This window comes from Rhipicephalus microplus, chromosome X (genome assembly GCF_043290135.1).
Source record: "Rhipicephalus microplus isolate Deutch F79 chromosome X, USDA_Rmic, whole genome shotgun sequence".
Lineage (NCBI taxonomy): Eukaryota > Metazoa > Arthropoda > Arachnida > Ixodida > Ixodidae > Rhipicephalus > Rhipicephalus microplus.
Genome location: NC_134710.1, coordinates 91,001,959 through 91,029,376, shown reverse-complemented (window position 1 = coordinate 91,029,376; position 27,418 = coordinate 91,001,959). Strand labels below are relative to the sequence as shown.

The following is a 27,418-nucleotide window of genomic DNA, read 5'->3' as shown; positions in this document are numbered from 1 at the left end:
TGCTCGACTCCCATCCTGAAGTTTCTGGTTATCATGACCCTCACCACAAACCATTTTCGAAGAAATAATTCGGGAACGTTGATCACTTATTCAACAACATGTGCAGCGTCATCGGCTAGTTGTTGCTAGTTAAAGTTATTTTTCTTCTTTACTGCAACATGGAAACAATTCAGTAAGAAGGTCTTTTTCTCTCTCCAGTCGTATGATTCGTAACATACTCTCAGTTGGCGTCAAGATACTTCGAGTCACGCATACAAACAATAACTCGTAGTGACATAGTGGCTAGTTATACTTAACGACAGCCATATAGTTTGACTTTCTCATCTTTATGCGTTTTTCTCTTGGTGCGTTTTCGCTACTCTATGATGACCTGTCAGTGTACATATGTGCGTCTGGAATGCAGGGCCGAAACTCGAGTCTACACTAGAAGGCTTCTGCTTCCTTAATTTTTCTTCTTTTTGCTGTTTTCTCACTTACATGGGAGATCGAAAATCATTTAAAGTGGCACCTCTTCTCCCCATTAAGTCTCGCTTCCTAGTCCTTCCCCTCCTGCTCCCCATCTTTTCCCTAGGCGAGGATACGACATGAGACCGAGAAGCAGGCAGGGAATTAGAAAAACTGAGGGCGTCAGAGCGCAGCTAAGGAGCACGAGTCGAGCGAAGCTGAGCGAGAGAAAAAAAGAATAGGGGGAGGGGGTAAGTAAAGCAAGGAGCGAGGGTGACTGCTGTCGCCATTTGCAAAAAGAGAGGAGCAAGAAGAAGTCGCCGAAATTGCTTTCCATTAAAGCGGTGCTTCGGGTTATATGGGGGAAAGCGGAGGAGGCCAGTGTCCTCCTTCTCGTCGGCCGCCAGCGAGCGACGTGATGGTGAACGCAAGAGCCGCGCTCTCCCCGGCGGGTCCCCTGGCTTGCACTCTGTGCGCGCGATCGATAAATTTCTCGGGCGAAATGTCCTGAAGAAATGGGGAGGTATATATGTACAAAGAGGGGAGGGCAGCCCAGCCGACCGAGAGTCGCGAAGCAGCAGCTAGGGAGAGGGGTGCGAGAGAAAGTGCCCGAAGCAAAAAAGCTGCACGCCAAGACGCGGCCTCATTAACAGCGGGTTGTTTCGCTCGGCAGCCAATCAGGATGCTCCGCAATTTTTTTTCATCTTCCTCGCGATCCCTCCTTCCCCCTGTTCCTCAACTCAAGCCCCCCTCCACCTTTATTTCTCTCTTCTTCTTCGCCTACACCTCCCTGTTTCCCCCTCATGGTCTCCCCTTCTTGCAACCTTTTTTTTTCTGGCGCCTCTCACTTTGCTTGTCGCCTTTTGTTGGAACTTACTCGGTCGTTCATTCTTTTATATATATTTCCTATAGTTTGACTTCGCACCCTTTCCTCCCACCATTATTCAAGCGAGATTACGAATAATTGGCTCCGCCTTCTAGTTCTCCCCTATTTTTTTCCCTATGCCGCCGATGGTTTTATCCCTTCGCTGCGAGTCTTGCCCGCTAGTGCTTAACACTTCCCAAGAAAAGTTATCAGTTCTGATGAGTACGACAGGTGAGGCGGTTTTGATCTCTGCTGTTATCGGTCGTTCGCTGTCATCCCTAAAAGGAATAATAGAACCCACTGTTTAGCAACTTACACAATAAAGATAGCACACTTTATTCTTCAGAAGATTTGCTTCTTTTTTTTCTTGCTAGGATAGCATTTGCCCATATGACACTGAAACGTAAAGAAAAAAGACAATAGTTCGACATTTATCTGTAATTTGCTCAGCAGCTGCTTCTCGGAAAGAGAATGGGGTATAGGCTTGGTGGCAATGACGCAATATCTTTCAGCATCCACAATTAAACATCCTTACGATGCAGACAATGCGCAAATCACCGATGAATGACATCAGTTTTATCCACGGCACCTTAGTTTTACCTTAGTAGGATGTAAATGTCTGGCTCCAATTATCCGGAGGCTGAAGAACATGGCAGAACCTTAGATTACAAGTAATTAACAATTCGTTATGAGAAAGCGTTTCACTTTGGTACACTGTCATTCGTTGGGAATCCTGCACTGTTCAAGAAACATCAGATTGTCAATGCGTACAACAAACCACGGAAGGCACTGCCTGTCTATTCACCGAATTGTACCACCTGACATGCTGCGGCTTCTCCTGTGGTTGATCGGGCGCGGTTCTTGCGCCTGTCGGTCGGTCGCCCCCACTGTTTGACGGAAGCCCCACTCGTGGCGAGGCGCGAAGAATGTCTGCACTAGGTTTCTTTGATTGTCTCACATTTGCCAGGAGTGCCCCAGGCACTGCTTACGTCGTGTCTCGAACAGTCCTGCGCAATCCGAGAGGACAGATTGAACAAGCTTCTTTGCCATCATCCTTGGCAAGCTCCCTTTGTGGTCAATTATATATATAACCACCAATGCGAAGCCCTTTACAGGGAAGCTCTTGCAGGCAGCAAAATGATTCCACTCTCGTTCCGCATCATACACTGATCTGACAACAGTGAAGCAACAGCATTGTGCGACGTATGCGCTGGCGTTAATGGTTTTTGAGTATTTATTTCTCATTTATCACTGCAACTCATTACCCCGAGAAAATTGTAATTGCGCATCTATATCGGTCAGTGCTCTGTCCACGTTTTATCGGTTTCTCTATTTCTCATGCTGGGTGTATTCCGTGCTGAAACCGAGTGGGGTCGTATGACCGGCTCACTTCCTTCCGTGAAAAGCTCAAAAGTAGTCGTCCGCGTCGGCCCCTTTGCGCAGGGCTGGGAGCTCACTGCTCCTCCAGAAATGATGTTTAGATTTGATTCGTTTTATTCATACTGGCGGCTTCTGACAGTTGAAAGGCTGTATAAGCAATGTTCGCGAATTTCCTTATATAGGGTAAATACCGATCTTTTCTCTTTCCCTTCACTAATTAAATGCTCGCGCTGACGGCTCTTGTTGTAGCATACGCTGAAGCGCAAGTGGAAGACAATGCTTGTCCTTGTGTAGTTTTCTACCACACACACAAGTGTGAAAGAAGAGAAGGAGTTAAATTAAAATTAAAAAGAGGAAAATGCTGATGTTATATAGCATCCAAATTAAAACGTGTAACGATCCTGCCTGCTTTTCATCATAAGTAGCAGGGCGCACAATCAGATCCATAGCCACGAAATGTCCTTTAACTAAGTCGATGTAAAATGATACTTTGTTCAAAAAGCAAGGAACGACGGTAGGAGAACAGTAACTTTCATGGATGCTCTATCGTGGTAGGTTACTACGTGAAACTGTTAGCAGAGCAGTATTTCTAGCTCAAAACACGCTGATCAGGAGGTAAAGATGTGCATGTGAGAGCTATAGATGCAATAATTGGAAATAATATCAGAAAAACTGAAACAACCCGACACATCGGTGCGAGATATTATGAAAACGGCCACGAGCAATGAATTCGCTGCTCAAGAGTTCGAGGACAAAGGGTCACGCAGCGGTTCTTTCATTACTCGATCGCGAACATGTGCTTTCTTAAGCTTGCGTCAAACCTGACACATAACGTGCACCTTTTGTTAGGCTTACCGAGTGTTTTTTATTTACACAACGTTATGAGTGTTAAACTAACAAAACTTACGCTTACAGTTTGAGTGCGCAGATTTGCAGAATTTGCGAATACATATAAAAAGCACTTTGCGATGTTTACTAAAGTAATTAAATCATTGGTCTTAACTTGCTGTCGGAAGCCCGTGCTCATGATATATAGTCGGATGGCGAAGTTTGCAAGAAATGAGTTTTCGAAGGAGCACACAACCAGTTATGTCACCGTCGAAGGCTCATTGATCTGAATGGAGAACTCGCATGACCTAGATATCACAGCTTTCGCCACTCCTGAGCTGTCAGTGTATTCAATGGTACGATTCGGTCAAGCCTGTTTCCATGTTTATTCATTTTTTTATTTTCATCGACAAGTACGCAAGCATATATGTTGACAGTTACGGCCCGGAATCGTACACACCACAATTATGATGTATATTCGGCTCGACACAGTCATAAAGACAGTACTTGGGCATCGTAGGCATACATAGACATTTTATATTTAAAGTGAACCGTAAGGGTAACGGCCCGCATTGCTGTCCCCAAAGTGGCAGTGCTAACGCAGCGAAGTGTTTATTTAACAATACTGTAGGTCTTCTGCAGACTCATACAGGAAGCGGGCATACAACATCACAGGTAACCAATTAGATACAAAGTTGAGGAAATACAGTATTTTGAAGGACGATATGCACAACAGCGGAACACTTACAATAGTGAGTACAACAATACTACATTGGTGATCTTCCCATACACGAGAAGACGAGAAAAAAAATAATAAAAACCACGTACTACGCATGAAAAACAATATATATGCACTCTATAGGGGCTGTGAGATCGACGTAAGCGCTTTTCTTCACTCTCTGCTTTCAACAAACTTGCGAAGGCGAGACGACTGTTTCCGTATTTCCGGCAAAAAATGATCACCGTGATTTTCACAGCCAGATAGAAGATGTGGCGGACGGATTTCTATACGGCCGAAGACATCGCTTATCTAGCATGGGAAGTTTTCGAAACAGGGAGTAGTACTGTGTTGAACTATTCCTCCCTTCTACCTATATATCTATCTTTCCAAGAATTTCTGTCTTATTTACATCGCAATAATCGTTTAAACATTTATTAGAGGAACGTGCGGCTATTTCTGTTTCTAAAAAGGAGCAAAGAGAGAATGCGCGCTCAAGGCCGCAGTGTGCTCGGGAAAACGGGATTCACGTTTTTATACTTACGTGCATAAGAACGTGAAATAAACTTCCACAAATTGGCCAATCTCGCTATTTTTGAAGCGACGTGATGTGTTGAAGACAACTAAAATTTATGCGCAGTTTAAGCAAATGCACTTTGCTTATTGCTTGGTGCGCGTTCTTTTGCATAATGTTCCGAGGCTAGCTATATAGGTCATTGTTTCTCGCTTTGCGACAGACCACTCCTGTTTTTGAAATCGTTTTCAATATTGATTGGTTTTTAGTCATCGCGCAGAGTCATCTGCATACTTTTCAAATCTCGATGAAAATGTGTGCTTGATGTATAATGAAAAATGTGCGTTCAATCTGTGTGCCCCCTCTATGTGTTTTGCAATGTTTCCATGACAAATTAAAAAATAAATATTTTTGTAGAGTCACTTTACGATGATAAGTTTAATTTCTAAGAACTAATATTGAAGCTGTCTTTTTCATTCTTGGGCTGATTATGGGGTAGAACTAAAGCTAGAGTAGGCGAAAAATTTCCGCTGCCAAAAAAAAAAAAAAAACCGAGCTTGATAAATATCACAATGTAAGTAACTGCCTGCCACATAAAGAAGTTGGCATGGATCTATCTGAAAACAAATGCATAGCGGCCTTATAAGCTGCATTATTTCTTAATAGGATTAAGTTGGCGAGGCGCATTTTTCTTTTAGGAGCTGAAAACTTTTGTGACAGCGCCTACGTGTCGCAAAAATAACAGTTGTATTTAGCTTCTTGCAAAAGGGGTATGTCCTGCTGATGTGCTCCATCGATTTGGTGACGAAATAAGATAGGGACTCAATTGACAATTTCAAATACATATTCCCGCTGCTCCGCTGAGCTGCAGCTTCAAAAAAAATCACATAAGTATTCTCTAGAAACAAATCAGCGATTGCGACAACGCTGGAAACAATTTAAGCAGTTGTGCAAAAACGTGAACAGCCGAAGTTGTGGAAGAAGATCGGTGCGACCAATTTATCCCAGCGCACCGTTACGAAAGCAATTGCTATCAAGAAGGGGAATTCCCTGCGCTCGGCTAAACTCAATCAAGCTCTCCCACAAGTGCAACTCGACATCAGTATCGTTGGCGGGAGGCATGTTATCATTGTTGCGAGCAAAGGCGCACCATGGTTGTAACATTTAGCTGCAATATATAGGCGGAACAACTTTATAATAAGCTACAACATTCATTCAGAGTAGCCGCTGCATGCTACGTTACAATTCTAATAGAGATACAGTGAGTCGGCGGAGAGCAATTTTCCGGTATCTCGTCTCGCGCGGGCTCATTTCGTTGCACATATTGGCTACTTTAGATAGAACGCTAACGTTAAAAATTTCCCTTTCTGTCTTAGTTTTTAGAGTAACTTTAAAAAAAAAAACAATATATGTGAACGTAGGGCACCTGGCAGCGAAAACACAGTGCAATGTTTTCAGCAAGTAAAGTTAACCTGCCGTAATTAGTTACGTGCATAATGGTGGGAAGTCCGGTGCTACACACGTCCGCAACGACACAACGTCTCAGCGCGTGCAGCGAAACCGGTACGAGCCAACGGTCACCCACGCGAAGTGCGCCGCTCAAAGGTTCATGGAAGCGAGCGAAGGAGGGCAGGAACCAATTGTGAGCCCTAAATCTGGGCACGCGAGGAGAAAACAAAGACTGCGCGTTGACGGCAGGCGCGAAATCTTTCCCTGGGTAATACGCGTGTCTTCGCAGCTGCTGATGCATGGCGAAGCCGACCACAGTGAGGCGCAGTAGAAGGCGCCGACGCGAAGAAGTCGTTCGCCAGAGCTCTCTCTTGTGTTTGCCCGACGCGAACAGCGGCGAGAGATAAAGAAAAACAGGAATCCACTTCGAGCAGCAAGCCTTTGCAAAAATGAGCTTCGCCGAAGCGAAGGCGGTGCATAAACACGGCCCGAGTATTTTTGCGCGCTCGGCAACCGACGAGACGAGAGGGAGAAATGCTTAGTGAATCGATAATTCCATACAACGTCGAGCACATCGACAGCCGCGCGCTGTTCCCATCGATAAGTCGGGAATCGGTGGGAAATTATATACGACTGAGCAGGACAACCCTCGGCGGAGTCGCCGGATTTCTTGACAGTGAGGCAGGAAAAAATATACCCGCAGAAAATGACTTTTGTTGTCCGGGAAACTCGCGCGCAGCTTTTTTTTCCGAGATTGATGTTCACTGGGAGGCTCCCGAAATTGCTGCCATGCGTCGATTTGTCAGTTGTTCAACGCTACTTTCGGCCAAGGCTATAGCGAGCCGAGCGAAAGTGTCCAGTTTGGCGTCGGCTGTGTCTGTCTTCTTTATATACTGTTGCTATACCACTGTTGGTGTGGTTGTTGATATGACGCCGTCGCTCGAGCGTCGTTAATGCCGTCGACCAATCGGGAATGGCGCAAGGATCACAACTTATTCTCGTAGGTGTACCACGAATGCTTCCGCAGAACCTTATTCACAAGCTTCGTCCAGAAACTTAGCATCAATCGTGCCACAATGATGTCGCATTGGGCCGATTCATTCAAAATAAGGCTGTACGGAACATTCAACACTCTAGGAGCAGTCTCAGTTTTAGTCGAAGCCAGAAGAAAGGCTTCTTCTTGCCGCCGGAATTCTCGCGCATTTAGCTTATATGAACGCCATCTCGCAAAATGAGCAATCAGCTGTAGTAGTGGCTGAAGTTAAATGAAATAATAGGCATCGTACTTAGAAATGGGAGCAGTATGCTTGTAATTTCGCAACTATCAGTTCACTTGTTACTCACAGGGTTCGGAGTCGTATCGAATAGGTTTCAATTTAATGTTCCAATAATTTTCCCGATGTTGGTCCGCAGTTTGTGCAACGTAAGATGAAAAAGCCAAGCTTTAACCTCAGGATTTCCTATGTAGTGTTAATTTTGAAGATAATGTTCTGCTAAACTATGGGAAAATATCCAATAATATAGTAAAATGGCGAACAAGGTTACTTTAAGAAAATTCGAGAATATTTGTTGTGGAAATCAGATCGCTCTACTCCACCATTGCATTCGTTTAAAAAATAAACTGAAACAATTTCATTTCTGAAATTGATTGCCACCTCCTTTTAGCAAACTATCAGATTTTAGTAACTGTACTTCTTTTGCAGGGAAAACATTCAAGTGAGAATTTACGATGATTTACTTTGCATGAAAACTTTTACTTTTAAGGCCAGTTGCCTAAAGTCTGCGGTGTATTATAAATATATTATGCCAACATTAGAGTGTAATAAGTGCAGGAAATATGTAGTGGTAACTTTAGTGTACTACTTCAAATTTTCTGCTCGCAGTGCGCTTTGCAGTTTTTTGTTGCTGTGAAAATTAACTTTTTATGATGATTGAAATTTTTTGCATTTATGATCGTCTGCTCGTGTTTCGTGTGCTTGTGTATTTAATTGCAGTTGCAGTGTATATATTTGTTGGCTTTGTTAAATACTAAACATATATGTCATAAACTTATAAATGTGGACACACGCAAATTTATGACATTTATTGTGATTAGTAGTGCCTATACGCTATGTAAAAATATTTTTAACTTGTTGACGAAATACTTCCAGGGCTGCACGATTAAGGTTGCCTCGGCTTCGTCTAGCTACCTTAAAATAGCGACGAAATATTTCCAGGGCGGCAGGATTAATGTTGCCTCGGCTTCATCCAGCTACCTTAAAACAGCCTTTTTAACAAGATGCCTGGCAGATTGGATGAGAAGTTGCGAGACCAAGAATGTTCGTGTAGGCAACTTTTCTACACAATGGTCTGACGAATGCTTTAGTTCCCCTGTTGATACTTAGCTTTAGGGACATTGCCTATTTGACACCTCCCAGACTCCTTGTTTTTAATACTTCTAACTGTATTGTTTACGCATGATGTATTTGCTTCTAGAAAAGCTATATTAAAAATTGAGCTGACTTCCATCTATACGCATTGGCGTATACTGTCTTAAAATTGTTGCGCTACCTCACAACACAGTAACGGGAGGCCAAGTACAAACTTTTGATTTTATTTGATTGATTAATATGTGGAGTTTTACGTCCCAAAACCACCATATGATTATGAGAGACGTCGTAGTGGAGGACTCCGGAAATTTCTACCACCTGGGGTTCTTTAACGTGCACCCAAATCTGAGCACACGGGCCTATGCAGCTTTTTCGCCTCTGTGAAAAATGCAGCCTCCGCAGCCGGAATTCATACCGTGACTTGCGGGTCAGCAGCCGAGTATCTAAGCCACTAGACCACCGTGGCGGGGAAGTCCAAACTTTTGCGCGTATACAATAAATTGAAGTAATTCCAAGCGCGATTTTAAAAAGTGCATGTTAGTGTTTTCGATTCCTTCAGAGTGGCATGCATGCAAAACACAGATGTGTGTTTCGCGTTGTGTGCACTGCATGAGTTTGAGATGTTCGTTTCTTAAAATATTACTTCTTTCGAAAAATAAGTAATTTTTGCCATATCTCGTTAGTGCTGCTTTCTTGAGCGACACTGGGCGTCGGTTTTCGTCGATGTGTTTGGCTTTTGTTATATAAGTATGTAAATAGGAGACTTTGACATCATGAAATACGCCCGATAATCAGCATATTCGAGCAACATGTGTCACACTTCAACAGCGTATTAAAGAAGCAGGAGCGTAAAAGAAAAAAAAAAAGGTGTTTTTTAGGTATCTCTCTTAGGATTCCCGTGGATTTACCTCTTCACAATGTTTTCTGTTTCAGTTTGCTTGCTCCACTACTTCGACAAATTCTCTGAGAAGATAACGATTCAGATCAATATACTGACGGCGTGTGCACGCAATTAAGGCACACAGCATCGCCGAAAGAAGCGGCGACCCGTGCATATCAAGTAAAAAAGCGCCCGTATTGTAATGCTGATGTGTCTTAATGTGGCCGTTCGTATTGATATTTACATCACGGTGTTTTCCAGTGTTTTGTGTTCTGCGTTGTCAGGTGCGGAGCTCACTGCCCAGCACATTAACTCTGATTGAACGGCGAATATGCTTACCAGCACATAGATATAGGTAATTCTTGACAGTGCAGTGGGCATCCAATGTTGTGGCTTCGGAATGGACTGTACGTAGAAGAATGCAAGCGCATATCTCCTAATAACTTGTTTTTCAATGTCGAGAGGCATGACGTCACCCTAGTAGCAGTAATAAATCATGATTGCACAAGCTGGTGTAGTTCTTCTATTGCATCCTATTCACTGCATTCCTTGCTGTTTTACAAGCCACGCTCATTCATATGTACTGCTGTGTATTCTAAGTTGTCTGTCACGGGGATGAAAGCAAGGAGAAAGAAAAGTTGGGCCTAGTGTGCGTTGTCACACTGCGTTTTAGGAGTTTAATATGGGATTTCTGGCCGAGAAAATCGTGTATCTGCTGTGCGGCCTCCCAAAAGCTATCTCAATGTCGCACGTGTTCGGAACTTTCTTGAGTGTCGAGTAAACGATAGGCGTACGTTTTCCTTGTATCCCTAACACGTCGAATATACTTCTGAACACGCAGTGGCCGCGTATCGAGACGGCACACAATTCACGGAAAATTTAAATCTCCCGCTTACCGGGGGCTTGTTGCGCGCCTGAGGCAAGATTCGTTTCGACGCATGCGGTCCAGAGAGGTCGCCCGGTGCTACGAAAACAACAGCGCCCCCCGGCGCTCGGCAACGTAATCGAAGCGATATGGCGCGCTTCTCCCCTCGCTTTCGTGGCACGAGAAAAAAAAGCCTAAACAGAGACGCTCCACGCGCCTTTCCCGAGAGAAATAAAAGAGAACACCGCGAGGAAAGGGAGGGAGCGGCTAAAGAAACGCTCCGTGGCGCTTCCATTCCGAGGCCGCTCACTTCGAGGAAGCTGCCCGGCTCGAGCACCTTTTCCTCAAAACTACGCTTTAATTTGTCCGCCCGCGCCTTTCGGCACATAGTCTCGTCCCCGCCTTCCAGATAGCCTTCCGGCTTTTTTCTTTCTGCATTTTTCCCCTGATTTTCTTTTTTCTTCTGTCGCCACACTCCCCGCATCGATTGATCTCTCTCGACCGGGTCCGACGCCACCACCGTTGCTGCCGTCACTGCCGCCATATTCCTCCCGCTCGAAAACCAAACGTAAGTCTGCGTTCATTTTCTTCTGCGCGTTCCGCGTCGTTCCCGTCGCCGTGCTGACAGTGCTGATGGCTCCCCTTCATCCCGGAATGGCTACGCGCTGCTCTCTCCCCCTCCACCCACGGCACCCTTCGGAGAGAACCCCCCCCCTCCTCCTTCCAACCCTCTCTGCTCCTTAGGGCCCGCAGGGCCCGCCGTCGCTAATTGGAAAGCCCGAGCTCAATTCGACGCTTCCTTTCCTCCCTCTGGCGCGCGGGAGTGCTCCCTCCGTCTTCTCTCACACCCTCTCCTAATTTTTTCTTCTCCCCTGGCTCCCCATTCAGTGTTCTCTCTTTCGTCGGCGTTATCTCTCCCTTTTGTCGACGCATCTGATGATAATTTATGCATCGCTTCTCTCATTACTATGTGACTCCGCCCCTTTTTCGGGCGTGTTAAGACAAGCGGCCCGGCTCCGTCGGCGCTAATGAATGGACGTGCTCCGCAGCGCGTAAAGCGCTCGGCGGGTGTCATGAACCACTGGCATTTTCGCGTAACGAGCTATGCCACAAGCTGTGCCAGGGTGGAAATGGGCCCTACGCGCCTGTCTTTGCACTGCGACCATAGCTTTTCTGTGGTTAATGCTGTGTCGTTTTGCAGCGCCGCGGTTTCTTTTCCGCTTGCTTCTCTCGCCTAGACTAGTTCAATCAGCGCAATTTCGGTCATGTTTATCAAGCGCCGTGGTTGAGCACGATTCGGCGCAATCATCCAGTGAGCAGGTCAAAACCCTGCATCATGCATGCGACTAAATACATAGAAAAAGAAACGGCTTTTCTTCTCCTTTCTCATGTATTTATTTGTTGCAACCTTTCACTGAGCTGTTTGTACGGCATTGTATCACAGGGAATTGAACGAACTACTCCCCCCCCCTCTTTTTTTTTAACGTTATGTCTCTGGCGTGCACTCATATCCGGAAAACAGTTCATTCCTGTTAAAATTATTTCACCAGATTTTTCAGTGTAGTATATAGCATTGGACCGCCAATTCAGGAGTAAGTATGGGAGACAAAAGACATTATTTTATGCATATTTAATTCAAATGTTTAACACTGATGAAACTTGGTTTGCAAGGACGGACATTTAATGCGAGGTTACGATTTAGACATCTTCGGTTCAGTGTGACACGTTAATATTAATAAGTTATGGTTTATACACGTTTGTCATAATAAATAAAAATTAATAAATAAATAAATAAATAAATTAACTGCGAAGAAACCTATGCGCAGTGTGGGAGGCAAACAATGAATGAAAAAGAGTATTGCTGGTTTCCATACAGTGCTGCGCAGCAGGTTATGAGGGGCGCTATAGCGGCGAAATCCGGATAAATTTCCACTTGGAGTCAACTTACCGCGAGCGCTCCTTCAATGTCCGCAAACTACGTTGAGCTGGAAGGCGAAAAAGAATTTTCATTCTCAACTTCGCTTCTGTCCATGCAGGTGGCGCGCCTCATTTTCCCCGCTTATTTCTTTGGGACACGAGTGAACACTGTTAGTACTGAATTACACTTATCGCGGCTTCACGCTTCCATAGAGTATACAGACGCAGTGCAAGACATGAGTGAAAGGAAATCAGTTGATCGCGTATGACAGCCAAGCGAGATAAGGAGGAACGGGTGCAGAAGCAGACACTTCACAGCTAATATCGCTCATTTATGGATCAATCGAGAGTTTGTTCATTTGTGACGTCAAGTGCGTCAAAAAGATAGTTAGGACTATAGATGAAGATAACTCACCAGCTTTTCGTATTGTTAGATGTAGGTCAAGGATTGTTCATCTCCAAGTGGACCAACCAGCGTTTGTAATTCGCCCCCATCGAAATGCGACCTCTTGTCTGGTAATCGAAGCCTCGACATCGTGCGCAGAAGCACAAGGCCATGGTGACCCCGGAGGACCGGAAAGAGCTTATAAGTTCGCGCTTCCTGACTGCCTTTACACACAGCATAAAGCTGGAAGTAACAGTGCTGAACACATGACAAGAAGTACTTTTAAGTTTCGCAGGCAGGCGTGATGAAGAAAAAAAATATCACAGCATGTCGACGGAGTGAATGATGATGAGTGGGATGAAGCACTGGAAGGTTTTATCGCTAAACCGGGAACCATCCGTGAATATCGCCCACTACATCATCGAAGATGTGACAAACACTGTATAATTTTTACACAGGAATTTTATTATTCGTAAGTGGTAGCTATACGTCGCTTCCGTTATCCCTTCATTGTAACGGCTTTATGCTCAGTGAAGTGGTGGATCGTTGATGGGGCGTAGTGGGATGTTTGCACGAAGTAGTGGGCAGTTTGCAAAGGCGCAACTATATGCGGTCACGTGCAAACAAGAGATATACGCAGTGGGACAATATATGGTTTTTTAACGTGCACTTGCATACAAGCACACGACCATCTTGCTTTTTATATTGGCTACTTCTCAACAATATTCGATTTATGTTCAGTGAAGTGGTGGATCGGTGATGGGGCGCAGTGAGATGTTTGCAAGGACAAAGTAGTGGACAGTTTGCAAAGGCGGAACTATAGGCGGTCACGTGCAAACAAGAGATATACGCAGTGGGACAATATATGGTTTTTTAACGTGCACTTGCATACAAGCACACGACCATCTTGCTTTTTATATTGGCTACTTCTCAACAATATTCGATTTATGTTCAGTGAAGTGGTGGATCGGTGATGGGGCGCAGTGAGATGTTTGCAAGGACAAAGTAGTGGACAGTTTGCAAAGGCGCAACTATATGCGGTCACGTGCAAACAAGAGATATACGCAGTGGGACAATATATGGTTTTTTAACGTGCACTTGCATACAAGCACACGACCATCTTGCTTTTTATATTGGCTACTTCTCAACAATATTCGATTTATGTTCAGTGAAGTGGTGGATCGGTGATGGGGCGCAGTGAGATGTTTGCAAGGACAAAGTAGTGGACAGTTTGCAAAGGCGCAACTATATGCGGTCACGTGCAAACAAGAGATATACGCAGTGGGACAATATATGGTTTTTTAACGTGCACTTGCATACAAGCACACGACCATCTTGCTTTTTATATTGGCTACTTCTCAACAATATTCGATTTATGTTCAGTGAAGTGGTGGATCGGTGATGGGGCGCAGTGAGATGTTTGCAAGGACAAAGTAGTGGACAGTTTGCAAAGGCGCAACTATATGCGGTCACGTGCAAACAAGAGATATACGCAGTGGGACAATATATGGTTTTTTAACGTGCACTTGCATACAAGCACACGACCATCTTGCTTTTTATATTGGCTACTTCTCAACAATATTCGATTTATGTTCAGTGAAGTGGTGGATCGGTGATGGGGCGCAGTGAGATGTTTGCAAGGACAAAGTAGTGGACAGTTTGCAAAGGCGGAACTATAGGCGGTCACGTGCAAACAAGAGATATACGCAGTGGGACAATATATGGTTTTTTAACGTGCACTTGCATACAAGCACACGACCATCTTGCTTTTTATATTGGCTACTTCTCAACAATATTCGATTTATGTTCAGTGAAGTGGTGGATCGGTGATGGGGCGCAGTGAGATGTTTGCAAGGACAAAGTAGTGGACAGTTTGCAAAGGCGCAACTATATGCGGTCACGTGCAAACAAGAGATATACGCAGTGGGACAATATATGGTTTTTTAACGTGCACTTGCATACAAGCACACGACCATCTTGCTTTTTATATTGGCTACTTCTCAACAATATTCGATTTATGTTCAGTGAAGTGGTGGATCGGTGATGGGGCGCAGTGAGATGTTTGCAAGGACAAAGTAGTGGACAGTTTGCAAAGCGGAACTATAGGCGGTCACGTATATACAAGGGATGGACAGACCCACGCCTTTAGGAGTTTCGCCCCTAAAGAAACAGGAAATATTTTGTCCCTTCGCATGCTCTGAGCATGTTTGTGCTGATACGCACGTGACCAAATCAAACCAAGTAAACAAAACTGTTTCGATAACGGGGCTTAATGCGTCTATTGAAGTTATGAATCTGCTACTGAAGTACTTGACTTACATCGCGCTGGTTACAGGCTTGATTAACTTACTATTCTAAGCAACCTAAACTCGAGCTACGAGCAAAGTCTGAACTTGAATGAGCCAATTTTCCTTGGCCTGCTGATTTTGTTTTGTCGTTATAATGTGGATGTGCCACTTTCCATCAGAGAGTGACAAACAGTACAGAAGTAAACTGGGCTCGGTTTACACTGCCCGGCATTCCGCTAGTACGAAAAAAAAAAGCGTTTGCACACATGCAGTCATTACATAAGATATGCCAGTCAGGTCCGCTCTTTTTACACATCATGTTCAAAATGGGGTGTGACGTCAGACTGCGTACTGCAGAGACTATAGCGTATACCTGCGACTAAATTTCCATTATGAACAACAATTAGGCAATTCATCGGTGTGTACTTTACGCGTAGTGGTAACAATATAGGGAGAGACACTGTCTATTGATGTGGCCGTACGATCTGCTTCGCGTACAGAAGAGCTGACAGGTGCTTTAAATGTGTTTTTTCTTTATTAGCTGCGCGCATTCTGCGCAGAAATGCTACGAATATACATAAAACTCCGGTAGCCGCAGCATGGTTGGGCAGACGCATCCCTGCTGATCGATTGTTGCTTGCATTGCTGATGCGCATCACGAATTTCAAGCGTAAATGCGCCCCTATCGGGCATTCGGGCATGCTTATTGTGTGCTGCCGAACAGGTAATTTCTCCTGAAGATTGCACGAAGCGAGCAAAAAAAAAAAAAAAACAGAAGCGAATGAACTCGACGCGTGTCTGAAACTGAGCTCTCTCCTGAACTATTTCTTCTTTTTTTTTGGTAAATGGGTTGTTTCCCATTTAAACAACGTAAACTTTTTTTCGCACAGAGTACATAAGGATGCTATCGCTGCAATGGAAGCTCGCGCTGATGTTGGTTGTGATGGCAAGATTTTTTTTATATTGTATATTTTCTCACTCCACTGATGAAAACCGGGCTTGAAAGTAATACGGCAGTGTTTATGTAATCTTCACCGCTATTCGACCAGCTGCGTGCATCTCATCTTCTCTCTCCGGATTTCGGCAGTGCTGCGATCTATTACGTTCAGTAAATAAACACAGACACACAAATGCGTGCACACACACACACACACACACACACACACACACACACACACACACACACACACACACACACACACACACACACACACACACACACACACACACACACACACACACACACACACACACACACACACACACGCACGCACAAAATAAATGGTTTCACTTGATTACGAGGGTGCAACCAAATAAAGAGAAATAAAGATGCTGCAGCCTGCGACTATGGTACGTAATGACCAAAGAGAGTTTTTGTCTTATGAAGCTGTACCTGAAAGCAGAGCTTGAGTGGTACTCTCTTGTAATAATATGAAAAGCAGACATAAATACTCCCCTCTCAGAATATATTCAGGGCTCTAAATTCACGATGGCTATTTTGTGCGCGATTGCGAGAAAAGCCGCTTTGCCACCCCGCCTACGGTTCAGGCCTGCGATGATTGCGAAACACACACTGTGGTTATCTGTCCAGGCCACTGCCTGTTGGTTGTGCTTCTATGGGCAATGAAACTGTTGTATCGACCCAGTGGCTATTGTGTTTTACTTACGAGTGTGAGGTCGGTAGGTGGATGACTGGTTTCGGCGGGGCGTTCCAATGTGAACAGATAAAAAAAAAAAGGCTTGTTTCCAGAATTTGTGGTCAAGTACAACAGCCGTCTTTAGTCAGTTAATATTACTCGGTAGCAACCGTTGGTTTCGGTGTCGTCAATGCAGGTGATACGAAAAAAAAAAAAACGCCAGGCCTGCGCGGAAGGTGCAGCACAATCACAGCGAAAGCATAGAAGAGCGGCCTTTCAGAGCCTTTTCAAAACACTCATTGGGTAGCTACTGCAAGCACTCTTGATTGATACCCACTAGGGCATTATAATAAACCTTCGGGTAGTAGGCCAACATTCGCTATGCTATTTTTCGTCGTTCTTCTGAGAAATACATTGAACGAGAAGAGAAAGATTCGCCATCTCAGACGAATGCCTAAAGGTTCCTGTGAGTTTTAATATTATTAGTTGTAGTCGTAACATAATAGTATTCGTCTTGGACTTCTGTCTGTCAAACAATTAACCTGTTGAAGTTTCCCGCTCCGACATCTCCCCTGTTCATCCTGACATTAAAAAAATGGAAACGACGCCGCTGATCACCTCACAAATTAAGCGCACCAGGAGAGTGGTGTCCCAGTGCGGAGAGGTGGCACTGGCAGCTAGCGTGACGCAGAAGCAGACCATGTCAGATGATAGATCAACCTCCCACAGTGGGAGTGAGCCACACTTGAACGTGAACGAGAGCGTAATAAAAAAGCCAGCAAGTGATCAGGCAGCGTATATTATTCTCCTTACGACGGCGCAGTCCGAACTACGAACCGTAAGCGTGTTTCCGCTGGTCGTAGGCGCTGTGGGTTTGCCTTCTAGGGAACACCAGCCATGTTACCACGATCATGGATCCCGCAACCCTAAACTTCCGGAAGCCCCAATGCAACTATTAGAGGACGGCGTCCAAGCCTCCACGTTGACCAAAAGCTAGGCTTACCTGGCATCGCCAAAAAAGCGCATGGTCTACTGTTGCTCAGAAACACCGCCCACGCTTCCCGCTACGACATCTCGCTCAGGACTCAATGTTCACCAGAGGCGCTTAGGGCTGCTGTCCAAGAGCTGACGGGGAAGCGCCCCGCAACCGTGAGCACAGTGGCCATCTTCTGCTTCCCGGCCGTCGCCACTGACACCACATGCTAATCACCTGACAGTGCCGCGGAGCCGCTGCATACAATCCAGCAGCTCCATGCCACGACTACCGCCTTGACAGCCTCGACGTCCGAGCTGTCTCCTGCCACCTTTCCAGTATTGTGCTGAATCAGTGGCCTATTGGCTGCAGCTGCCTCGCAAAGTCTCGCATCCAGCACTACCGAGAACTATAGAGAGCTCCGGCGTGTCCTCACGCAGCTCTCACACCAGCTAGGCTGCTTGGCGTCGACACAATCCGGATTTTCGCCTGCTGTCCCACCATCGACGGCTGCTTGCGAACTCCCGGAGTTCCACAACTTTCACAGGACGCCGCCGTAACGTATGTAAGAACCATCAACACCCTCGGAGCTAGTGAGGCCTGGACATATCATCAAAAATGGCTGGTGGCCATCGACCACCTTTTTGATGCGTCCAAGGCATGACATGCCTACTAAAGAATCAAGCAACGATCCTGGCCTGAATGGTGTGCAAAGTTGAGATGACTTTTTCGCCTTCTTTCTCATGCTCGCGACACCCTATCTGTGGTTCCAGTGTCACTGCGCATGAGAGCTGCGAGGCACAACACCTCGACGGTGCAGGCCGGGCATCCAACGACCTGCAATCTATCGGAAATTAAGCTGATGTGGGAACCTCCTTGATGGTATATTGGCACCTTCGAGCCCCATGATAGGGAGCTCTTATGATTGCCCTAAAAAGATCTGAAAACAAGATGCTCCAATCCGCTGCTGGTCTCAGTATATGTGCCATCTGACGCAATAACATTTCTGAAGGAGGCCGAGACCACTCGTCATTTAGCGCAGTTGGAGGAGTGGATCTCAAGCCCACCATCACTAGGGCATGCCCACTTGGTAATTTCTGTTATGCTTGGCACAGTTCTAGTGAGGCTATATACAGAAGAGCCCATGACTTCTATCATCATGCTTGCCTATAGCCACTGGAGCCGAATCCACAGCTTCGGAAGTAGTCATCTACCGAATGCGCACTCGATCACTTTGCGCTACGTGAGAAAGACTATGTATAGGAGAGGCTGTGCTGACAACAGGTACCCGTGGAGCAGATGGCAGAAGACGCCTGTGTCTCCTTGCTCTTGAGCTAAAAAAACGTAAACCGAAAACGAGCAAGAGGCAGCCTCACATGTTTAAAGCAGATATACTGAGAGAAAAGGACGTACAGCACATCACCGGGCACCTGCAAAGGATGAAGCAAATGGAGTACAGTGTGTCTAACATTTCAGCGTTAGAAAAAGAAGTATAATATTTTCTGTCTGTCTTTGCTGGAACGTTATATTGGCGCAGTCTTCGACAGGATTAAGAACGCAACTGTGTGGATAACTTTAACTCTATCCAGAAGGTCCAGTGACAGGCCATACTTTTAGATGTGTGAAGTGGATGAAGACACGTATGAATTGCCTGAAGGTATCACGACTTCAGAAGTGCGTGATTTAATCACTCGGAAAGCCGTGAGGACACCGGATGAGCTCGACCCCTAACCATCTATGAAGCTGAAACAGAAGTACTGCGAGTTTCAAGACTACATCATGCGGTCACTTTTGAAAACACCGCCAAAGAAGGACTTCGCCAAGCAAGCAAGATTTTTTCGTTGATTCATGCCTCATAGAAGTCCTCTACCGTCCGCAACAATACGCAAAAGCGACAGCAGCAATTCATGAACAGTCTTCTTGCCCTCATTCAAGCACAGCAACGACTCAACAAGGAGGCAGCAAAGCCTGATCCATTCGATGGTGATAGCACAAGGCCGGACACGTGGATCGAGTTCGACGAAAAGGCGTGTGAGGACAACTCGTGGCAAGAATCCAGTGAGCGCATCAGGAACATGCGCCTGTTTGTTACCGGACTGGATCGAAAGTGGTGCGAGCTTCATTACGCTGGACACGAGTTCGACACATGGGACGAGTGGAAAAGGAGCTCTCTCGCAGCTTTCAACGAAAACTCCTGATGCAAGGTGGGACCAAGCAATTTTTTAGAAAGCTCGATCAGAAACGGGTTCAGAGTATTTTTATGAGAAAAGGTGGCTTCTTCAAATGACAAGCCAGGAACTTCCGAAGTCTGTGATTATACCACTCATAATTCGCGGCCTTCCTAAGAAACTCCAAAGACACGCACAAGTGCAATCTCCCAAAACTATTGAAGAACTTTCAGGTTCTTTCAGAAACCTCTCTGTTAATTTGAATTCTCACAATCCATGTCGGCCAGAATACCATCCCTAGAAGGCATCTTGGAGGTCACGTGATTTTGACAGTTGGCATGGGTGAAACTGAGTGGTCAATGTAATTTCCTATGCCAGTAGCGACCAAGAGCACATAACTTCAGCGTACTCAGATGCAGCTGAAACAACAAAAAAAAAACAAATAAAAGAGGGTGCACAGTCCCACCTGACGACGAAACTGGAGAATGTTTTTCTAATGGCACTTAATCTTTTATATACCTAACTAAAGGTAAATGGTTAAGATGTTGATGCACTAGTGGATCGCGGGGCATCTGTGTGTGTCATAAGTTATGCACTTGTAAAGAGGAAAGAAATTATTCGAAGGAGGTCGGTAGAAGTACAAAGCTTCGATGGGACGAGACAAATTCTTGATGAAGGGGTGAGAACAAGTATCTCGTTTCAAGGCCAGAACGCTGACATTGATGCTGTCGTAGTAAAAGGATGTAACTACAAATTTTTACTTTCTCAACCTGATATGAAGACCCTAAAGGTATACCTTTATTGGAATGATGAAGTGACTGTGGCAAAAAAAAAAAACTTGTGCTTCCTTGAGTATCGCGGATCGCCTTATTACATGTGAAGATGACGTCCGCCGCAAATTGACTGAACTTGTCTGCTTTAGCAACTATATCCACCAGCAACGACAAAATTTTCTGTTCCTTTCAAGCTGAAAGCCTTACAACATGTTACGCGAGAAGAAAATTTGGTTGAAAGCGAGATCAAAAATAGGTTAGATGCTGGTATAATACGGCCATTGGTGTCCACGTTCGCCTCACCAATTACGCTGGCTCGTAAAGAAGATCTTTAAGGCTACGTACAGGCTACGGAATCTTAAATCACCGAACAGACCTATGTCATTTTCTATGCCAAGAATTGATGGAACAATTAGGTAAACGGGAGGTTGCAAAGTCTTTTCCCGAATAGATGTTTGCAAAGGATTTTGGAAGGTACCTCTCGAAGACGAATATAAAATGCATACAGCCTTTTTCACTCTTTTTTGACATATATTAATACGATCACCTACCTTTCGGCTGGAAGAACAGCGCTGCCTGGTTTGAAAGGATGATGAATGACGTCTTGAAAACCTTTCTTGGAGCATTTTGTACCGTCTATGGAAATGATATTTTAGCCTATATATTCAAAAGATGAGACTTCTGGCACTGAACATTTGACGGCTATTTTGTTCGGACTGAGCGAAGATAAACTGAATGTTAATTTTAAGAAGAGTGAGTTTTCCAAGGCAAGAAATACACTTCTTGGACACGTCCTGAATAGATTGACTATAGTCAATCTATCCAGGACGCTCAACAGAGTCGTCCAGGACACTCCACAGACTCTTCCTTAGTACTCTTATAAGAGTACTAAGGAAGAGTCTGTGGAGCGTGTGTGGCAGATGAAGAAGGCAGATAATGTACACGCACTCAAAGTTTTTCTTGGGCTTGCCAGACACTTCAGAAATTTAATAAAACATTTTGCAATGGGAGCAAAACCACTGAGCAACTTGCTTCACAAGAACACAGATTTTATTTAGACTGATGATTATGAAAACGCCTACGATGACTTATTATCAGCCATATAATCAGACCCGATCATAACGCTGTCTGATTTCACTTTTACTTTTGAACTGATGGCAGATGCTTCCAACTTCAACGCAGGCGCTGTTCTGTATCAGCAAAAACGTGACAAGGGAGCCCAAAATATTGGCTACTACTCACGTTTACGAAGGCAGAGCATAATTACAGTGCACCAGAGAAGGAGGCATTGGCTGTCGTTCTTCCAATGAGGTATTTTTGATCTTACATCAAAGGAACAAAATTCAAACTATTCACTAATCATCAGGCGCTTACCCATTTGCTCAATGTTTCTCAACCAAAAGGGAAAATGGCTCGCTGAATCAGTGCAAATCAGCAGGTTGATTTTAAAGTCGCACACAGAAGCAGCCGATAATTATCAGATTAAGATGCACTTCGTCGGCTTCCAGTAATCAGTGGCTATGGAAAAGAGGAAAGCGTCAACTTGCTCACACTCTGGCAAGGTACAGAGCAATTGATACCCATAGGAAGCAAGTTCCAGGTTCCAGCTACATTGGTTCGAAAGGTTCTTAAGCTGTACCATGACAGCCCACATTCAGGAGGACACGATGGGTTCTGGCAAACCTATTACAAATTGAGAAGGCGACTTACATGGCCAGTAATGAAGAAGGATGTTGCCAATTACATAAGCTTATGCCATCACTGTCAACTCAACAAACCCAAATACAAGCAGAAAACGTACACTACGGTTTTCCCACTTCATGCAAGTGTGCCACTTGAAACCGTTCATGTCGACTTCACTGAGGTAAAGAAAAAAACTGAAGGCGTAAAGAAAACTCAGGCTTTCCTATAGTGCATTGACAAATGCTCAAGGATCGTTGCGGCCAAACCAGGAAGGGAGAATGCGAAAACCGTCATAGCACTACTGAACAAAGACATGTTTGAGAGAGTGAAATGTCTGACAATGGGTCAGCGTTCAGGAGTCAGGAACTTGCAAAGTGGGCAGAAGAAAAGAACATCACTGTGAAGTTTATAGCGCCATATCATCCTTCAGTCAACGGGCTCGCACAACGGGTCATAGAAGACATAAAACAATACATAATCATGTACCCAGGATTGCCAGGAGGGTAGAAATGTTGCCTTATGCCGCCTTCAGTAAATCGGCGTATCTGTCTGTTGACGATGCACCGGGAATTAAGACAGAACTACACCTTGAAGAGACCAAGAAGACTGTAGAGAGCCAAAGAAAACACAGGGGGTCGCTTAAACGAGCGTTTGACAAGCGTCACAACAAGATCTCTCACATTACTCTATGTGATGTAGTTTTGATACGGAAAGGCTATGGCAGTCATAGTGCTGAAATGTTGGCACCATTTAAGGTGACAAAACAGTTACAAAAGACGGAATACTAAAGACCATCGGCTACATAACCGAAGATAGTGTCATGTAAGTAGCTTCCATCAGCAGTGTGAGTCCCTATATCCAGAGGAGTAACGGAACAAAGCCAGGAAGAGTTCGACCCAAAGACGACAAAAAACTGCTTTGGCGGTTGACAGGGGAAGAGAAAGAACAATAAAATCTCTGCCTCTGTTAGTGTTGGAACATTATATTATATTTAACTTTAACCAGTCATCACTTTCCATACATACACGGTGGTCTATATATAGTGGCTAAGGTACTCGGCTGCTGACCCGCAGGTCGCGGGTTCGAATCCCGGCTGCGGTGGCTGCATTTCCAATGGAGGCGGAAATGTTGTAGGCCCGTGTGCTCAGATTTGGGTGCACGTTAAAGAACCCCGGGTGGTCGAAATTTCCGGAGCCCTCCACTACAATGTCTCTCATAATCATATGGTGGTTTCGGGACGTTAAACCCCACATATCAATCATCAATCAAATCAATCAATCACATACATACATACATACATACATACATACATACATACATACATACATACATACACACACACACACACACACATACATACGTACGCATACATACATACATGCATACATACATACACATACATACATACATACATACATACATACATACATACATACATACATACATACATACATACATACATACATACATACATACATACATACATACATACATACATACATACATACATACATACATACATACATACATACATACATACATACATACATACATATGGCGAGATTGCAAATCAATGTTCTGTCCAGTAATTCCTTACACTCAGTCGACCTTTCATTACAATAAATTAGGAAACGAATGCGTTGCTACAGCTTGTGTGAATGCTTCGAAAATATTCTGTTCAGCGGTTTTCGTGCGCCCTATTGCGTTACACTAACAAGCGTGCAAACTGGTGAGTCCATGCCCGACGCCCCAATCGTGTCGACGCATGCACCTTTGACGAGCGCATAACCATCGTTTGTTCTAAATGCTTACAAGATGTAAATGGACTCAGTTGGCGTGCTGCGTAATGTACAGTCAGCAAACCTCGTAGTTGTGAATCGCGTAGATTGAAATGCCTTGAACGCCTTATTACGGGCGCTTTCTCAGCTTTTTCAGACGTTCATGTTTGCGGGCAGTGCACTTACGCGAGCTGGGCGAGGATCGGGTCGTCTCTATTGCATCGGTGGAAAGAGTTGAACGTTCGCCCTTGAATGTCTTACCAGGAGAGAGGGCGAAAAGTGCGGCTTGAGTAGCTGCATTGCCGGGATGCTGGTGCTGTTTCTCAGTAAGCCTAGCCATGGACCAATTAAGATCCCCTCGCGATGGGCGTGAACGATTACGCTCGGCACCGATTACGACTGCACAATTATCCCCGTTGCCAGCTCCTCGAAGAAGCTGTTTGTTGCCACAACCACTTTCGTGCTTTTCACAGCGTGCCAAGACCAGGCCCGGCCCCGAATGTTTCTGAAATATAGATTTTTTTTCCGCCCCATTTCCTGTTTTTCTTTTTGTGGGAGGCCTGTGTTTACGGCTCACTACGATACGGGAAAATGGAGTGGACGATAGTTATAGACTTGTACGCTCATTTTGTACAACTGTTTTACGTTTTTCTTAGATTGGCAAAAAAAAAAATCGAGCGATGGATTTACATTCCGGAGTTGCAGTTTGTTTGCAGTCCTGTGTGACACCAAATGATAATGGTGCCTCACGTCCACCTATAAGTTTTAGAGTGTGGATACTTTCGCTTTCAATCCCTCGACCTGCCTGTGGTGCCACTGACAGCCCTCTCTTTAAATCACTGAACGTATACTCTTACTTGGAACCTACATACTTCTAATATTTTGACAACTTTTATATACTGTTGCTGGTAATGACAACTTTACAAGTTTATGGGCTCGTTGCAGGCTATTTGCTCTGGCCCCCGCCTCCCAAGTATGACAGGGCAAATAGTTACCACCTTAACAGCTTATTCTGCTATATCAGTTACTGAAGTACCATTTCGTGTCGATTCCTTCCTAACATTGTTGCTTCTGTGTCGAACACTTCTTTCGAATATGTGAAACCACTAGAGCATGTGCTCACTACTTCCTTGAAATGTTACGAAAAAAAAGCTCCGTCTGCATCGAGTTCTTGCGAGGAGGCTTGCTCCATGTGCAGGACATGAAAAAAAAAATTTAAAAAAATGCACAGGAAGACACAACGGTATTATTTCAGTGGCACTATACGTTGGAGCATAACACTGGCCCCTTTTCGTTTCTATAGGCAATTTTTATAAAAGGAAATTGCAAGGGGACAGGAGCACGCGATGAACGTGAGCGCGCGGGCCTATCCATACACGCGCACAACGGTGCCGTTAAATTCGGCTTCATAACGAGCTGCAGGCTAGCTTAAAGCCCGCGCTCTTTGCGAGCCATAACTCGTCCCCTCCGCGGCACGAAAAGAAGCTCGTTTTTGAGAAGTCCATATTCGAATCCTTTATCTGGCGCACTTTGGCAGACCTGCTGCAGCGAAGGAAAGGGGCTCGGGGAGACTCCATGGATGTCGAGGGAGCAAGGAGAAAACGGCGTCTTCGGATTAAAGTAATGGTGCAAATATCTGCGCCCGGACCGAAGACCCCGAGCAGGGAAGTGCGCCCTCAGCCGATCTGGCGGCGGGAGGTTAATCGTTTCCGCCGTGCCGTCAGTTCTTTTCTCCTTTGGTTCGTCAGAAAAGAAATATGAATGCTTTATCAAGAATCAGGAGTCATCATCTGATTCACGCTTCAGAGACAGCGTGCTCCTATTATTATTCAGCGTGCCGCCAAGGATGAACCGCGGATGACGCTCCCTGCGGTCGGTGCTCGCATCAGCAGCGTCGCGCCCGAAATGGCTCGTTAGAGCCAGCGCCGCACGCTTCTGGTGTGCCGGCCCGATCCTAAAGCCCACGGCCTCGTTGCGAGTTCTCATCACGGTGCTGACGCAGGAGGGCGCTGAGTAGAGGATTGCAAGCGTTCTATTTCGCTAACGTACAGCGGTGTACGATTGACATTCACTCTGCCGCTTTCACGGCTCCGCTATTTTATGCAATCTTTTATGCGATAAAAGCTGTCAGGCGAGAATCGCAGCACGCACGAGACTTGACATTCTTGCAGCCGGCTCATATGGTTGTGCCCAAGGCTGAAACAATTATTACCAATTTTTGTAGTAAAGTACTGACGTGTTGAAGATACATTTTGTAGATTCCTCCTTGAGCACCAGTTCTCTATTTTGATTATTTCTTATGTGCTTGTCTATTGGTTTTAGCTGCCTAATTAAGTCTCTTAGCTCCCGTCGTATTAAGTGTATGCCTTTGTTTGCCGGATTGATAGACCAAAAAATACATTTAGTGGTTAGTCTGTGGCCTAAAAAAGCCGGACCTTGCTCGCGCTAGTGGCACGAATATAAAGGCACTGCGGAGCTGATCAGTTCCTAGCTAGTCCTGGACGTATGAAATGATGCCAAGTTATACAAAGTAACTCCAAGTGATTCCGATCTTCTGTAGAGCACAGTCACTTCTCGCCATTTCGGCCATACCAGGTCTTGGACTAATTGAAACAAGTCGAGTTCACCAGTCTCGTTTTGAATCGCCCCGTAATTCACAGTAGGCGGCTTCCTCATCGGCAGTGCGTACCTCCTTCGGTCTCCCCATTTCTGTGTATCGCTACGCGCACCTTTACCATGGGGCAGCGTCATAAGGAACGAAGGGGCGTATGCACAGTCAGCCGTGACGTCATGTTTGGCTCGACTGACTGGTTGAGCGCAGTGTCCACGCAGGTGGGCTTATGGCGGAGCAGTGTATGGACTATATAGCGAAGCAGGTACAGCACTGTGCAACGAGTTGCTAGGCAACGCGTAGAGACGTTATCGTGGTGCGGAGCTTGTCATTATTTTTTGTTTACGTTGCGCAGATGGTGGTGGTTTCAAACAGCCCCACTGTTAAAATGGATCTTGCTTCCAGTGTTCTCAGCCATTTCTTGCCTGAAGTTCTCCGCCGTGCCCAATGATGGTGCCATGCGAGGTCGTGGCGTTTGAATTCTATCGCATTTCAGAAATGCCCCTGTAGCTAAATACAGGGGCGTTTTAATAAACAAGCATCGATGTAAATGAGTTCATAGACGCACCACTCCCCCCATCAGCATAACATACCACACTCTGTTTAATCACTCTTTGTTTAGCCTAACTTTCTATTTCGAACAAAAGCACGCTGCTCCTATACACCGAAAAACGCTTACAACAACTGTGAACCTCAACCTCTCGACAGCAAGAGAATTACAACAGAACAGAACAGAGTGGAGTGCGAATAAGAAAATATTGCAGCTTTTACCCTATACACAATCAATGGAAGCGGATGTCTTCGAAGTACACGTAGGAAATGAATGTTTTAACATCGCAATTGTCTCCGCTGTGAGAAGGCAAGCCTATAGCTGTGGCGTTTGAATGTTTACT

At 45.1% G+C, this 27,418-nt stretch overlaps 1 long non-coding RNA gene across 1 annotated transcript in view; it reads left to right on the top strand.

The window, feature by feature from the left end:
* Positions 1-10,596: 10,596 nt before the first annotated feature.
* Positions 10,597-27,418, top strand: part of LOC119176225 (uncharacterized) — a 144,442-nt gene continuing 127,620 nt past the window's right edge. Inside the window, exon 1 of the long non-coding RNA XR_012886895.1 lies at positions 10,597-10,880. This is a non-coding gene — a long non-coding RNA (uncharacterized LOC119176225). The remainder of the gene's footprint in view (positions 10,881-27,418) is intronic.